General features: G+C 33.6%; 1 protein-coding gene across 2 annotated transcripts in view; it reads right to left on the bottom strand.

The window, feature by feature from the left end:
• itgb1a (integrin, beta 1a) overlaps positions 1–10,577 on the bottom strand; it is a 36,410-nt gene extending 25,833 nt beyond the window's left edge. The window contains exon 1 of one of the 2 annotated variants that reach the window (XM_051098009.1): positions 10,305–10,577. The gene's annotated coding sequence lies outside the window, so the exon portion shown is untranslated. The remainder of the gene's footprint in view (positions 1–10,304) is intronic. The other variant, XM_051098010.1, reaches the window with a different exon arrangement.
• Between the last annotated feature and the right edge of the window lie 5,864 nt (positions 10,578–16,441).

Raw genomic sequence — 16,441 nt, 5'->3', positions numbered from 1 at the left:
TGTCGCTCATTTAAAGATTTATTTTTGTCTTCTCAGCTTGCAAAAGTCGTAACATGCTTCTGAAGATTTTTTATGTATTATTACTGTTTTAGTATGTCTGTGGAATCAAACTCAGGACGGCTAGTTTTTCCCTTCTTAAAAAGAAGCACACTTTAGCATTTTGAAGTACTTATTATGGAAATAATATACTTAGACGTATACTTCAGTGCAAACTGAATGTAATGTTTTCAGATCTTTAAATGCAAGTTAATTGCAATTAAATGAATATTTATCATAGCTTAAATGTACATGAAATGCAACTACCTGAACTTTTAAGTACTTTTTTACACATTTAAATATTTTATTACTTTTATTATCCTGGAATGAGACAAACACTCTTTGCAGTGTCCTTGTTATGCATTACATGTAGTAATAACAGTAAAATATAAATAATTACATGCAATTTTCCTAAACTAAACCCTAATCCTAACCCTATAGTAACTACATGTTAATTATAGTCAGTAATGTATAAATAAGGTGTAACAGCTTAATTTAAGGTGTCCTTGTTACAGAGCAATTAAGCAGTTAGGAACTGAGTAATATTAATTAACAACATGCACTTACAGCATTAGGATTAGGGTTAACCGCTTGTAATTATGAATAATTTACTGTCATTACTACAGCAAATACATGTAACAAGGTGTTACAAAAGTAGGGATCTGGAAATCCCTGCTGTAAACAATGCGTTTGCAAAACTGACCTTTTGCTTGTCTTTCAAACTACAAAATCGATTGTGAATATTGCTAAATATCAAAGAGTAACACTGCTCTTTCTATAAGAGGACCTTTAGGGGAATATTGACCAAATGCCCATCTATCACAGTCATAATGGATCAATACCACTTTCTGCTGTACTGAACATTACTTAGCCAACCACAATTCAACAAAGACAGAGACACCAGGATAAAAAACTAAGGGAGATCGTTCATTGTGCAGGATATTACAAAAAGCATTTCCAAATACAATACGATTATCCTTTACTTCTACAAATGTAGCTCACCATGATGATATGGTGTTTTGGGCATTGCTAAAAGAGTTTTTTTTTTTTTTTTTTTGGGTGTTACTGCTACAAGTCAGTATGATAAGGTTTGGGCTTCTCCTTCATTGTATTTTATTTGCTACGTTTACATGCAACCAAATAATCTGTTAGTAATCAGACTGATGGCTCAATCAGACTGAAAACCCTTCATGTAAACACCTTAATCAATTCGACTGATCTCGATCCGAATGACATTTCCATTCGGTTCAGACCTTTTCTAATTTGAGCGAGAGGACATGTAAACACTTCACTGGATTGAAAACTGAAACTGGAAAGTACTGTGCAATGGATTAGAAATAGCGTAATGGCACATGAATTTTTTCACATGTTTTTGTAGAATAAAGTGTCATTAATGACTGCCGTGTTATTCTAACATTCAAGTGGAGCAGAACAACTTCGGCCACAGGAATGGGCGATTTTACTGCGTGATAAATAAAAACAGCACGGCACAAAGCTTCACACGCTCGTCGTCTCCTAATTAGGAACCAAAATAGATAAATATAAAGTCTGCTCTTTAAGACAAAGAAAAGAAGCAATAGCAGGAGAATAGTATGTGCAAACAGCGGGATACTTTGTATATTTGTGCAATGTGTGCATGTCAATAAACAAATCTGATATAGAAGCTTGTTACATGTAAATGCGCACATCAACCCAATCACTTTATTTGGCGTTTGTGTAAGCACAACGTTCGGAATGATTTCACACCAATTGAAACAAAGTGTCCATGTAAACACAGCCAGTGAGATATTTCTCATTCTATCATCCTGATCTTTTACTTAGTAAACACCCATAGGAATAACTAATCAGCAGCACAAACTGCCTGCGATGTTGTTATACTGTAGTTCAAGCAACTGACGTAAATACTGTTTGTGGCTTTGATGACATTTCTGCAAAATGAAGCTACATTGTTTTTTTACCAGTGTTGGGGAAAGTTACTTTTAAAAGTAATGCATTACAATATTGCGTTACTCCCTAAAATAAAAACTTTTACTTTTTATGGAAAGTAATGTGTTACGTTACTTTTGCATTACTTTTTAAATCTGGACAGGGCTTGCTTGTTTGTTTTTAATATAAAAAGTTATATTTTATATTTAAAAGCCTTCACACCAAAAGTGAAATGAATAAGCTTTAGGGTGAAGGAAAAGTAAATTCATGTCTGTACAGTAGAACGCAGAAGAAGAAAGTTTAACACACTTAAGCAATATTAAAAAAAAGAAACACAAATGTTTATCTTGGTTGAATTGGATCATCAAAGGTCAGCAGCAAAGACATTGGTTAATAAAATGGGATTAAATACATAAAGGATATTTGTGTTATTTAACATTTAATTATTGCAGGTTTGCATCATATTCTGAGTTGCATTTCACTGTTTTTATTCATTTTGAGGAATACTGAATCTGTTTTTTAATGAATTAATTAATGTTAACATTTATTCTAAAACTTCAGCAACACCTTACTCACGATTTCTCTCAACCTCAATTTATTGAGACCTGTCAATCAATAAATGGGAAAAAAGTAACTGATGTTACTTATTTGAAAAAGTAACTATTTTACTGTAAATTAAAAAGTAATGCGTTACTTTACTAGTTACTTGAAAAAAAGTCATCTGATTTTGTAACTCAAGTTACTTGTAATACATTACCCCCAACACTTTCAAAATGTCCAGTGGGGGTCAATAAAAGCACTTCAGTTTTATGCAAAACAGATAAATGTGAATCTGGTAATGTTTTATTATACTGGTTGTGCATATTGCAGCAGTTTGGTAAAGAAATGTCTGATAAGTGGTGCTAGAATTTTAATTGTGCCTGAAAATAATGCACTTTCTACACTAAACCTCACCATAAATGTAACCGATAGTGTTAACTGAAACTAACATGAAATAAAAATGCATTTGGTGACGCAAGCATGTCACTTTAGCTACAAGTTAGTATAAGTCTTAGTAGTACAGTCTTTGAACTGTTTTTTGTGACTTGTGTTTCAAGGACAAGTATTCGAATGTTTCAAGTGCAAGTGCAATGCTATACCGGGTGGCCTATCGAGCAAGTTTACTATGTCAGAAAAGCCAAACATATGCAACTGCTTATGAGATGCAAACTTCAAAAAGCATTAGTTTACAAAGAGATCATAAAACAGTGTTGTTCAAGGAACCACATGAAAATAAGTCTGTATTAATCCATAATCTACCTCTGTAATGAATATTTGTGTGAAAATGAACTGTGTCAAATGCTACTTGTATTTATCTGATCCTTTTTGGAGTTTTGCAAAATTGTAGGTATGAGCACACTTTTCCAATGAGCTTGGGTTGAATATATGGTTAAACTCATCTAGTTTGGTTCCACCCTAAGACCAACCCCTTCATTTCATCTTCTCCACCCTCTGCAGTCAACCACAAACTCTACCATCCTCCTAAAAACCATCTTAGGAATCCCCGAGATGTGTTTTCCCAATGACCAGAACAAAGGCTTTTATACCCAATTCCCAGCATCTCCACTAGTATTAATCAAACGCAACCCAAATGAATCAAATTGAAGGCTGGGTGAGAGTTAGCCCTCTATAAACATATAATGCATGGACTACACTAAGCATGATATATTACGCCTCTGAGACCTGAAGCTGGCATTACAGGGCTCAGGGCCATCGTAATGTTACTGCTTCTGCCTGACTAGTCCCTTTTAACTGTCGTGTTGGCTTTACAAGAACCTTTCCTATCACACAGGAAACCTGCATGCAGTTTGGCAAACAGCCAGAAACTCCTTGTGGTGAAGCCCTGCCCAAAAAAACCACCCCACCTTTGTGATACCTACCATAAATATATAGGAGAAAGTGGTTGGCAGAGAACATATATGAACATATTTATATATTATGAAATTTACAGTAAAATAACAAATGAACAATTGTATGTACTGTATCTCTTTCATGGTGAATCCCCTTTAGACTTGAACTGATCTGGTTTAACTGTGGTCGAAGCATCGCTGAGGTCATTCGCATGATTTAAGATGTAGGAAAATGACGCAGTCACATGCTCATCTATCATTTTTATTATTGGATATGAATGAATAATTCACTGTAATGGAGTGGCTGACTCAGAGGACAATATCACTGCGGAACAAAACCTTTCAGTCATACAAGGCTAAAGCAGTTCAATGCCAGGCTAACAGGTTACAGCGGTACCACTTTACAGTTAAACTTAGATTATGCATTAGGTATTATGGTAATTAACTGTGAACAACAATCTTACTAGCATTTATCATTGTAGACTGATGTTTATTGCTAAATACTATTGTTCATTTCAAATTTATTGTTATTCGTAATTCATAGTTTATTGCATGAACTAATGTTAATCTACAGACCCTTGTTGTAAAGTGCTACCACTACAGGCGTAACAGAGCTGTCAAAGTCTCTGTAGATAAGGGAGCTTGTAATAGCTTAGAGGAAATGGATGTTTTATCTAAGATCTGTATTGGTCTCTTGGTCCATCTAATTTTGTAAATTTAGTAAAATCGTAAAATCAAAACAACACAAGAACAGAGTCGGCTGGTTGTTATCACCAAATAAACCCAACAGGAGATGACGACTGTGACATGAAATATATATACACACACACGCGCACATGATCTATTGTGTGACACAACTAAACAGGATACAAGATGTACAAGATAAAAGATGTAAGGAATTAGTTTCCTGAGAAAACAATGATAACTGTGGTTTTAGTTTAATTTATTTATTTAGAACAATGTTCAGAATATTCCATTTGACTAAACTCTGTGGACCAGTAGTTCAAAGTGATATCATGAGGATTTGTATGTATTTTATGTGCATTGTAGTTCTGCCATGTACAATTCTACCAATACATTTTCATATCATAGACAATAAAATGTACAGTATTAATGCGTAGACAACAAAACTCAAATCATGTTCGTATGAACAATTTTGTGCAAATCTACAAGTGTAACTGGTAATTATTTCATCTAATATTTAATTCATGCAATAAAGACATCTTGTGCAAATTTGTTTCAAAGGATTATTGTAAAAAAACAAGACTACACTTTATAGCCTTACAATGAATAAAAGTTCAGTAATCATTTAACCTCAGCAGAAACTGTAACCATCAAATCATGCAACGGTAAAAATCTGTATCTGCCGCCTCAAAAAAAGGGTACAACCAATGTTGTTATGTCATTACATGCGTTTTGGTTCTCGTGTAACGTGCTATATTTCAGGTGATGTTTGCATCTACACTTTTCAAAATAAAGGTGCTTCACAATGGTTTATAAAGAACCTTTTACATCTAAATAACTTTTCTTAGTGGTGAAAGAAGGTTCTACAGATTATAAAAAGTTAAGAAAGAGCAGGTTCTTTAAAGAACCTTTGACTGAATGGTTCTTTGTGGAACCAAAAATGGTTCTTCTATGGCATCGCTGTGAAGGACCTTTTAAAGCACCTTTATTTTGAAGAGTGTAAATGATACGCTCAGTTTCACAGAATGGACCATAATAAGATTTTCAGAAAATTAACAATTTGCTCTGTACCTCACACACAAACTAGTGTATATTGTGAGACAGCACTTAGAATGTTGTCATTCCTTCCATATTTTAGGTTTCAGCCTCCACCCCAATATACATAAAAAGTATGTTTTTGTACCTGTAAAGGTACCTACAAATACCTATTCATAAACAGTGAGAGTAGCAATCTCTGTAAAGTCTCTGTAAAATGACAGGAACTTTCCAAGTACAAAAGCCCTAGGTTGATGGTTAGAGATTGATTTCTTTCCAATCAATTTTTGAATGTGACAACAATGACTTCCAGTGACATGAGGGCAACTGAATTCAAATTAACCTTCCTGTTTGGTGAGAATTTACCCCAGATGAGGAAGAATATAATGTCTCACTTTGTATCTGTTTTTTTTTTTTCTGACAGATGGTCCGAATGGTTCTGCATTTCTGCCCACAGCTGTGCAACACCAGCTGTTCACTGTGCACAATTGATTCAAAACTTTCCCAAAAACTAATGATACTACCGGCCATCAACTTACCCCAAAGACCATAACAAACCAATTCATGCTCATTGTAAAAGTAAGAATAATAATACCCCTTACAATTTAGGGTGAATAATACAGCTGCTAACATATGGAAATGATTTGCATCTGCATTTAATGCATTAGATTTACTGCAAGCACTTTTTTTTTGGTAAAATAGTTTTCTGTTCTATTCCCTTGACTCAGCATGTACAACAACAATTGTTTTCACCATTTTAGTCATGACAGATTGGCAGGAATATTGGTTAAAACGGCTGAGAGACCAGCTACACAATCCAGCATTGACCACATGCCTCTGCAGGTCAATTTCAAGCTAATTTATGTGTGACCTCCGCTGGCTCACATAAATACTGCTTACATTGTACACCGGCAAAGAAAGGGTCTTTCTCATTGGCTGACCGGTGAGAGCAAAGAGAACCGAGATCAGATGAGAGTGGACGGCTCGAAGGAAACGGGGAGGGGATAAAAAGCAGATCAGATTAGACAGGGGCCTGTTTTCCAGACCAACATCAAACAAGAGATATTACCAGTGGAAAGGAGATATACACACATTCTGAGCCCCTTTATCATGACATGAAAACATTTACAGGGGATTTAAAGTCTAAAGGGAGTTTACGACCTCACATTTGAGAAAAAGTTTTGATGTGTACATAGACACACATTTTAATCCTTCATAAGCCAAAATCAACCTGATCTCATGGCGCAAACGTACCTGTGGGAATAATTTTGCAAGACACAAAATACGTAGTGCCATGAATGGCGCTAAAGTGTGTTCGTTTTTTCCCCCAGAACAGATGAACGTACATATGGTACGTTTTATGTGACGTTGGTTTTGTATGTGTCATATGCAGTTCTGACTTAAAATGTCAGTTGAGTGGCGCTATAACTCTAAGCTATGAACAAAAGCAAATGTGGCAACCGTGAAAAAAATGCAACCGTGAGCATGCCGTTTTAGCTTGTTTTTCAATCTCCCATCTTTCAGCTCTTTCGTCAAAAGTCATGTTTTTAACAGGATTCGTACACAAGGATTACGCAAGTCCAATTACGTGCCGAATGAGCTACTGAGCAAGCTTATTCCGTCTGGAAAGCAAAACGTATTAAGCTGTAATCATAACTGTGTACGATGATTACAAGCGCTCGCTGTTTTACCGCCTCTAGTGTTAAATTCTGTGAAAAACGACTATGATATGTACTTATTGGTATGTAATTCGCGTCTTGAGAAAAAGTTCCCACAGGTATGTTTCATCATGAGATAAGGCCAGTATATAAGCATTAATGAACACTGAAGAGTAATTCTCTGAAGAGCCAAATGTTTTGAGATGAAAAGTTGGAGAATTTAGAGTCTCAAGATGTGTTTTTAGCATAAATAATAAAGAAACAGACACTGAGAGCAACATGCATCCTATGTGGGAGAAAAAAAATCATGACATTTTTAGGCAGCATAATATGGTCAACAACAAGAAGCAAAACCAGAAAGAGTAAATGGGTGTAGAGAAACTAAAATGTCTCTAAAATCACCAAACATGACAAAAATGTACCACAGAACCAAAGACATAGCTTTGTGCAAAACATATGTATAACATTTGTATACTCACATGTTTTTAATATATGAAGATATGAAATTTCAAGGTATGTAACATCAGGCTTCATGCCATGATGCCAAATCTCACTATTATGTGTCTTGTAATTGATTGTACTTGAGGATATGAGGATGTTCAACAACATTTATTAGCTATGGTGGAAGATTTGCACTGAAAAACTTAAGTTTTCATATAAGGACTTGTAATACAGTGCACAGGTTATATGGACTACTTTCCCCCCCCCATTTTAGGGAGCTTGAGAGCCATTGTATGAACAAAATCAAGCTTTATGAGTTATTCATGGTATGTAATTCAATAATGCTTTTACACTGTTAAATTTCCTTTTAATGTTGGATGGTTGAAGGGTGCGTAGAATAATGTCAACTCACTGTACTTATGCTTATTATTTTGTTCATAGAACAAACCTTTTGCTGATTATTTACAGTTCAATGAAAGTTACACCCATAATTTACACAAAACGTCATGGGGTGAAGGAAAATGGTGGGTATGGGTTTAGAAAAACAAAAGTAAATTATTTATTTATTTTGAATTCCTTTAATCTGGATTTCATATTTTTGGGTTACTCTAAACTTTCCTCCCCCTTGATTCAGAACCAAAGCCTGGTTAGGAACGACTGCCAAACAAGGTCTGGAAAACAATGACTGGATACGTTCCTATAAATATTTTAGCTAAGATCAGAACTGACAAGAGTGCTTGAATAAGACTAACACTAAAGCATTACTATCTCCATAACACACAAGAAATGTACCAATGAAAAGTTTGGACACACACTCTTAAAAATAAAATAGAAAGAACATTTTTGTCTAAATGGTTCCATAAAGAACCTTTATCTGAGGAACCTTGCTGTTTTACAAAAGGTTCTTTGCGGCAAATAAGGTTCTTCAGATTATAAAAAGGTAAGCAAGAAATGACTGCACCAAAAATGGTTCTTCTATGGCATCGCTTGAAGAACCTTTTGAAGCACCTTTATTTTTAAGAGTGCACTTGACTAAATTTATGCTTTGTATAATATTCAAAGAGCTTTTGATCTAAACTTTAATTACTTGAAATTAGTTTCGTAGAAACATAAGCATCTGGATTTTAATGTGTTGCACCAGACAGTGAAGGAAAAGCAGTCAGCAAGTGTCCAGCAAGAATGGGAGCACCAACACTTTCCTTTGCACTTGCACATAAACTTCACAAGAAAAACTAACCACTAATTTGAAGTTATAATCATGTTTTAAACATCTTTAAGTAACCAACAAAACAATGGGATTGTGTATTCATCCTCAGAGATGACACAACTGCTTATCTGTCAAAGGGAGTCGCTGGTCGTTGGATAAAAATGTCCAATAATAAAGTTTTTTTCTGTCCAGCAGCTGTTGTGAAGGTCAAAAGTCACGTACCGTCAGCGAACAGATGCTACTGACCACACACCTGATTTATTCCATCTACACTGAGTCTTACACCCATTTACGAGATTAAAAAAGCTCCTCTGCTGTCAGACGCAAGGTTGTTCTGAAGGACACAGCAGCCAGACGTCCTCTTCAGATTAAAATGGGTACAAGGGTGTCACGGCATTCAATTAATCAATGCAGGCTGTTTCCTGGAGTATTGACATCTCAAAGGAACATGTCATGTTAGGAAACATGACTTGCTTTGCTCAGATTTAAGAAACTGATTGGAGACAGAAACCATGACAGATATATTTGTGTGTGTTTTTCTCTTACTCATGTTTTCCATTTGTGTCCAACAGTCATACAGTAAAAGCAGAAACGTCTTTAAACATAATATACAGTCATTCTGTACTGTAGTTAGTCCAGATCAACACTATGGCCTGTGTTTAAACACTGGATAGCGGTTAGACGTGTTTACCTAAGAAAACAGATCCATTAGTCATGTAAACTAGCTATTTACTTGCTCAAAGTACTTCTCCTTGTTTGTTTCTTATTTCATTACTTGCAACATTAATCATATTTTTCAAAGTCCGAATCAAGTTATGCATGAACCCTACAATTTGAGCTCTAGATATGAATGTAAAATGACACTTTCTGTACGTCACCATTCCTTTTTTGCCTTTTGTCTTAAGAAATACTGTAGAAAAGCTGTGGAAATAAATAAATAAATAAATAACTCTGACATTAATAATAACCACTTTAAATAAAACCCTCGACTCAAATGAAAATAGATTATTCTCCCTAGCAACAAGTGTAGATGTGCTGCATTTATATTGATATAGAAAACAGATGGAAGATAAAACAAAACAACAGAAAAAGTGTCCGTCGAACCTTTTTTTCCCTCCTGTTGTGTGTTAGAAATCACAAAAAACAAAAAAACAAACAAAAAAAAAAAAACAAGTATACTTGTGACTGTGAGGCTTTTCGAGTAACCTAACAGAAGAACAACATCTTTTTATAAACCACCAAAAATACATCTGCGAGACGGACCGTTATTTGAGCCACACAAGCAACTTTACCAAACATTTCTCGCTTTAAATCACACTCACATCTGGTTAAAAAACCACTTCACCATTCTCAATAGAAAAAAATTCAATAAAACCCGGACAAAACCGTCCTTTCATTCGGCCGACAGCAATAAGACGGCAACTTTACCTTATGGCTGTTATTACTAGTTTTCTCTCCTCACTTTCGAAGCCTCATAGGGGTCTTTTGTCAACGTGTATCCTTCTGTTTCTTTTTTAACCCTAAAGGAGCTTGTCTTAAATCCTTCGGTCAAAACAAATCACGCCAAACAATCCATTCTGCGTCCGTCCGCCGCGAAATGAACTATTCCACAAAGTCCGCTCGCCGCGTTTATCGTCTACGTGTTTGCACTGGAGAGAAGAGCCGATGAACGCTGGATGAAAAAGTATGAGGTCAGCAGACCCTCCGACAGGCCCCGCCCCTACAGGAAATACCTCACGACGTCATCAGCTCTGCCTTATGACGCCACGAATCCTCTCAGTCCATCACTGAATAATTAAGTGCTTTTGCCTCAGAAACTTGGCTTTAAGTACTAAATAACAACAACAACAACAAAAATTCTACTGCATAAACTGTAATTTTACACCTAAACCTTTCTGCATTTTTAGATTAAAAAAAAATAATTCTGTATGATTAATAAGCTGTTTTCCTTATAAGGGCTCAAAAATGTACCCACAAAGACAGGATTTTGGATCTTGCTGTCTTTGTGGGGACACTTTGACCTGAACCACAGATAAACCCAGTGACTGGGTTGTTTTGACCCAGAGATCGGGTTAAATGTTTAACACAACCCTCTGGGTAGCTTTATTTAACATAATGATTGCTTAAAAATTATTATATTTCTTTCTTAAAATGAACACAAAATAGGTTGGAAAATAACATTTATTCGTTTGTTTAATAAATGAACATTTGTTAATAAGTTTTATGCATTAATTAATTAATACTAATGTATTAATAAACGTTTATTAATAAACAATAATTAAATAATACATATTAAAATAAATTAATAAATAATAAATAATGTAAATTAATAAAATGTTCACTTTTTGTTTATTGGTGATGCCTGTAGTAATTATTAATTTATTTTTAATTTACAACCTATTTTGGGTTCATTTTAAGCTACATAGTAATTTTTAAACAATAGTTGAGTTAAACAAAACTACCCAGAAGTTTGGGTTAAAATAACCCATCCACTGGGTTTGTCCATTTTTTTTTTTATCCAGCACTGGGTTGTTTTTTAACCCAGCATTTTTTTTTTTTTTTTAGAATGTACTTTTATCGTTTTTATTAATTTTTTTAAACCAGTTTGCATTTTTATACTTCTATTTTTTTTAAAATATATATATCTAAATATTTTTTAAGAATATAATTATTAAAAATTATCAAATTTATATAATTATATAATATAAATATTATAATATATATAATATAAATATTATAAATATTCATTTCAGTTGTAGTTATTTTAGTTAGGGTTACATTAAAATAAAAAATAATGAAATGTTGCTGAAATGAAAAGTAAACAAACAAACAAATAAATAAAAATATTTGTTATATTTTATCAATGTTTCAGTCAATATATATAAGTGCATAACCTGTTCTTTAAACCATTCAGAAAACTCACATGATTACAGGAACTTTCTGCTCCATTAAGTCAAAAGTTAATTTACTACCTATTAAAATTTAAGAGACACATGATGTCGCCTCGGTCCAGCAGTGTTTTAATATTATGAAATTATTATGAAAAATAATAAATATACTGTATGTTCAGGTGTTACCCTGGCCACTGTTACAATCACGTCCACATTATATCACTCTGACTTCTTGTAATAAATTCAATATCATGTCCTATTACTGTATTAATATTACAGTTTTAGCATGTATACAGTTTTTTACTCCAAATAATAAAAAGCTGACTTGTGTAGTATATGAGTTGTGAAGGACACTGCTAAAACTGACTTTCCATATAAAAATATAGCTATAAATAAACTATAACTTTTAAAGAAAAGGGAATAGAGAGAAGAAGTAAAAGTCAAAGGGAGAGAACTGACTCTCAGAGATATTAAAATAGGATCTGGTTGAAAGTATTGGGTGGATGTGTTATTAAAAGGTATGATGGGAAAAGAGCCTGTATCACGTGTAAAAAACAGGCTCAGAAAACCTTGGTTGCTATGATTACATAAGCACAAAAGAAAGAGACGCCCAAAAGAAGCAATGCAGCTTTCGCAATGAATCCCTTCCTGAATACTCAAATATTTCACTGTCTGCTTTATAGCAGTTAGTCTACAGCTGCTTTATACTAGAAACTGTGAAAAAATGTCATTTAAGATGAAACGCCGCATAATTGTTAGTGTTAATTATATGGACTGATAGCTGTAAATGCTTACATGTAAATGTTTTCATTAAAATGTCAGGCAGAGTAAATTAAAATAATTTTGTTTTAGATTTTAAGAGTAATGGGATCTTACTATCACATCACTGATATAATAAATGATCTTTTATTCACCTTTATTATAAGTAGGGTCTAACAAATTTTTAGATGAAGTTCTGCAGTCTACTAACTCAGTAAACAGCCTTAAAATACAACAGCTTAATGTAATATTTACCATGTATATGGTCCATAATGATGTTTTAAAGAGATAGATAATAAAGTTTCTAAGGGTTAGTACAGTTAGTTTTAGGAAATTCAGGTAGTAGTTTGTAACTTTTATTGCGAATACAACACTGCCCTCTAGTGTCCATTAATGATCATGAGCGGAGCAAGAAAATGTGGCATGTGACTTGGAATTTTAGATTTTTTTTTTTTTTTTTTTTTTTTTTGTGAATCATATGAAAATGCTATTTTTATTATAAGATGTTTCTGGTTCTGTTTCTGGTAAACATATTAAACGTTATGTGACAATGGTATTTTTTTTTAAACAAAGTAAACATTTTTACATGCCCATAGACATTAAAAAAAACAAGCTGTATAAGATAACAACAACAATAATTCCATTTTAAAATGAGAACTGTTATTTTAAGGCATCACATCACTTAAATACATTCATGTTTTGTATTCATATTTTGTACCACTTACAGATTCATTGTTTTGTATTATAAACAAAAATGTATAATGCTTTATTTTATTTTATTTTATTTTATTTTATTTTATTTTATTTTATTTTATTTTATTTTATTTTATTTTATTTTATTTTACTGTCATTAGATAGACCAGGAGCCATTTTGGTTTAAAATGTTCAGCTCTTCTGTCACAAAATCAGATTATTTGTCTGGTGGAATGTTGAAAAATCTTATAATAATTGACTTTAAAACTTTTATTTTTTTTGCAGTATAGTACATGACACACCTTAAGGATTTGTGGAAGCTTTAACTTTTCTTATAACACTTACATATTTCCTATGCTTCTGTGTGTGTCTGTGGGTTTGTTGCCCCTGAGCACAGAACTAATAGATTTCAAAACAATGCTTGTGTAACCAGAGCTGGCGTCTATATGATTTTATTGTAGATTAAAGCTGTTTTAACGGAAAGATTGCATCGATTTGCAGCTTGGCTCTCTTCATGTTCTGTATCCCGGCGATTGATTGTGTTTTGATCGATGAACTCGAGCCTTGAGGAGCTCTGTTGTGTAATGAAAGAGAGCCTGCGTTTAATGCTGGATTCAGCAGCACATTCACCTGCAGGCGTCTGGTTCCTGACGTTCACACACAAAGAAATGTTTTGGAAAGTTTCAAAACAGAGGCTGGGTTAGTTGTCACAAAGAGTACTGTAGAGTAAAAGTTTGAGTCAAATGTCAAATTACACAAATATGTGTTTTCTGATTATGTTTGTGTCAATAAACAGCAATTTCTCATTGAGGCAACTTACCCTTGTGAAAAGGAAGTATATTTTAGCATACTTTAAAAAAGAGTGCCTCTTACTAAAATAATATACTGTATAGTACAAACTGAATGTAATGTTTTCAGACACTTGTATGCTAGAATTAAATTAATATGCTAGAATTAAATTAAAATACTGTTTACATTTATACAAGTACTTTATATGTGCTTTACGTTTCAACACAATAAAATAAGTGTACTTAAAGGAATGCCAAAAAATTAAAACAATGATTTTAATAATTTTTAATTTGACATTATCACAGATTTTTAAAAGTCTACTTAGTCTCTCTTTAAGTACACTTCAGTGGCCTTTTGTTTAATTAATTCTATAGTTGCATTATATGCATGATGTTGTTACAGTGTAATTATACAAATAATACAGAGTAAGATTATCTAACTGCATTTACATGGGTTAGGTTTGTGGTTTGGTTTTGGGTAATTACATGCACAATTTACTGTCATTACTGTTATTACTATTACTATAGTAATAGTAAGTAGTATATTTTCTGGTCACACTTTAGTTTGGGGACCAATTCTCACTATTAACTAACTGTTAACTACAACTTTTGCCTCAATAAACTCCTGATTTGCTGCTTTTTAATAGTTAGTAAGCTTGTTGTTAAGCTTATATGGGTGAGTTAAGGGATTTAAAATATGGTCATGCAAAATAAGGCATTAATATGTGCTTTATAATTACTAATAAACAGCCAATATGCTAGAAACAAGCATGGTAATAAGCAACTAGTTAATAGTGCGTAGTTAATTGGTCCCTAAACTACAGTGTTAACATTTTCTGTAACATATGTGAATACAGCTTTTTAAATATATATTCTTACGATTTGAAGTTCACTACAAGTGCATATTCAATACATTTAAGTGCACTTGTTTTCACAAGAGACTCGAAGTAGTGTGACTACATGCCCTACTAAAGTATCAAAATATGTTCATTAAACTGTAAACTGTGTGTGTGTTTTCAGTAAAACATTCAGGAGCATGTTTTAAGTATGTGTCTATAAAGTAAATAACTTTCAGCCCTAAGAAATATTCACATAAACTGCAATCAGAGTCCCTCTAATTTCTGCTAGTTTGAAATATAATGATTTTTGGGCAATGGTGAATAATTTTGTGCCTCATTTAAATACTTTTGGTTCATCTTTTGTATAAAATAAGCCCTCAAAACCACAAAAAATGTAAATTATGCAAATCTGTCAAAAGCCTGTCTTGTCAATAAGTTGCTCAAGATCGCCCTCTGCTGTCCATTCTTGCGTCTTTCTGCTTAAAATCTGTTAAAGGAGAAGTCCACTTCCAGAACACAAATTGACATGAAATGTACTCACCCCCTTGTCATCCAAGATGTTCATGTCTTTCTTTCTTCAGTCGTAAAGAAATTATGTTTTTTGAGGAAAACATTTCAGGATTTTTCTCCATATAATGGACTGATATGGTGCCCCGAGTTTGAACTTCCAAAATGCAGTTTAAATGCAGCTTCAAACGATCACAAATGCAGTTGTAAACGATCCCAGCCGAGTAAGAAGGGTCTTATCTGGCAAAACGATCACTTATTTTCATAAACAAAACACAATTTATATACTTTTTAATGTCAAACGCTCGTCTTGTCTTACTCTGCCTGGACTGTTTTTATTGCGGTTCATGTCAGTTAGGGTATGTCGAAAAACTCCCATCTCATGTTCTCCCTCAACTTCAAAATCGTCCTATATCGCTGTTTTACCTTTTTGTTAAGGGTGTTTGATCTTCTTTGCATGTTCACTTTGCAAAGGCTGGGTCGGTACTTCTGCAGCGATGTAGGATGATTTTGAAGTTGAGGGAGAAAATACGACTGGAGTTTTTCGACATACCCTAACTGTCTTGAGTCAGAATACACAGAGTTCAGGCAGAGAAAGACAAGATGAGCGTTTGACATTAAAAAGTATTTAAATTGTACTATTTTTTGAAAATAACCAATCGTTTTGCTAGATAAGACCCTTCTTCCTCGGCTGGGATCCTTTACAACCGCATTTGTGATCGTTTGAAGCCGCATTTAAACACCATATCAGTCCATTATATGGAGAAAAATCCTGAAACGTTTTCCTCAAAAAACATAATGTCTTTACGACTGAAGAAAGAAAGACATGAACATCTTGGATGACAAGAGGGTGAGTACATTATCTGTCAATTTTTGTTCTGGAAGTGGACTTCTCTTTTAATTCAATCTTTAAAATAGTTTAAGAACACACAAAAGAAAAATAAATTCTAAAAAGAGCAAAAGTTTCAGAACACATTTATTGGAGCTGAATCTTTGGAATGTCAGTCGATCTGATTTGATCAGAGACAGAGCAGATGTGAAGGATTTTTTCCTTTGTGATGCAGATGCTCAAATACAAAACATTGATA

Source organism: Labeo rohita, chromosome 24, assembly GCF_022985175.1.
Source record: "Labeo rohita strain BAU-BD-2019 chromosome 24, IGBB_LRoh.1.0, whole genome shotgun sequence".
Classification (NCBI taxonomy): Eukaryota; Metazoa; Chordata; class Actinopteri; order Cypriniformes; family Cyprinidae; genus Labeo; species Labeo rohita.
This window is presented reverse-complemented; position numbering and strand designations above follow the sequence as displayed.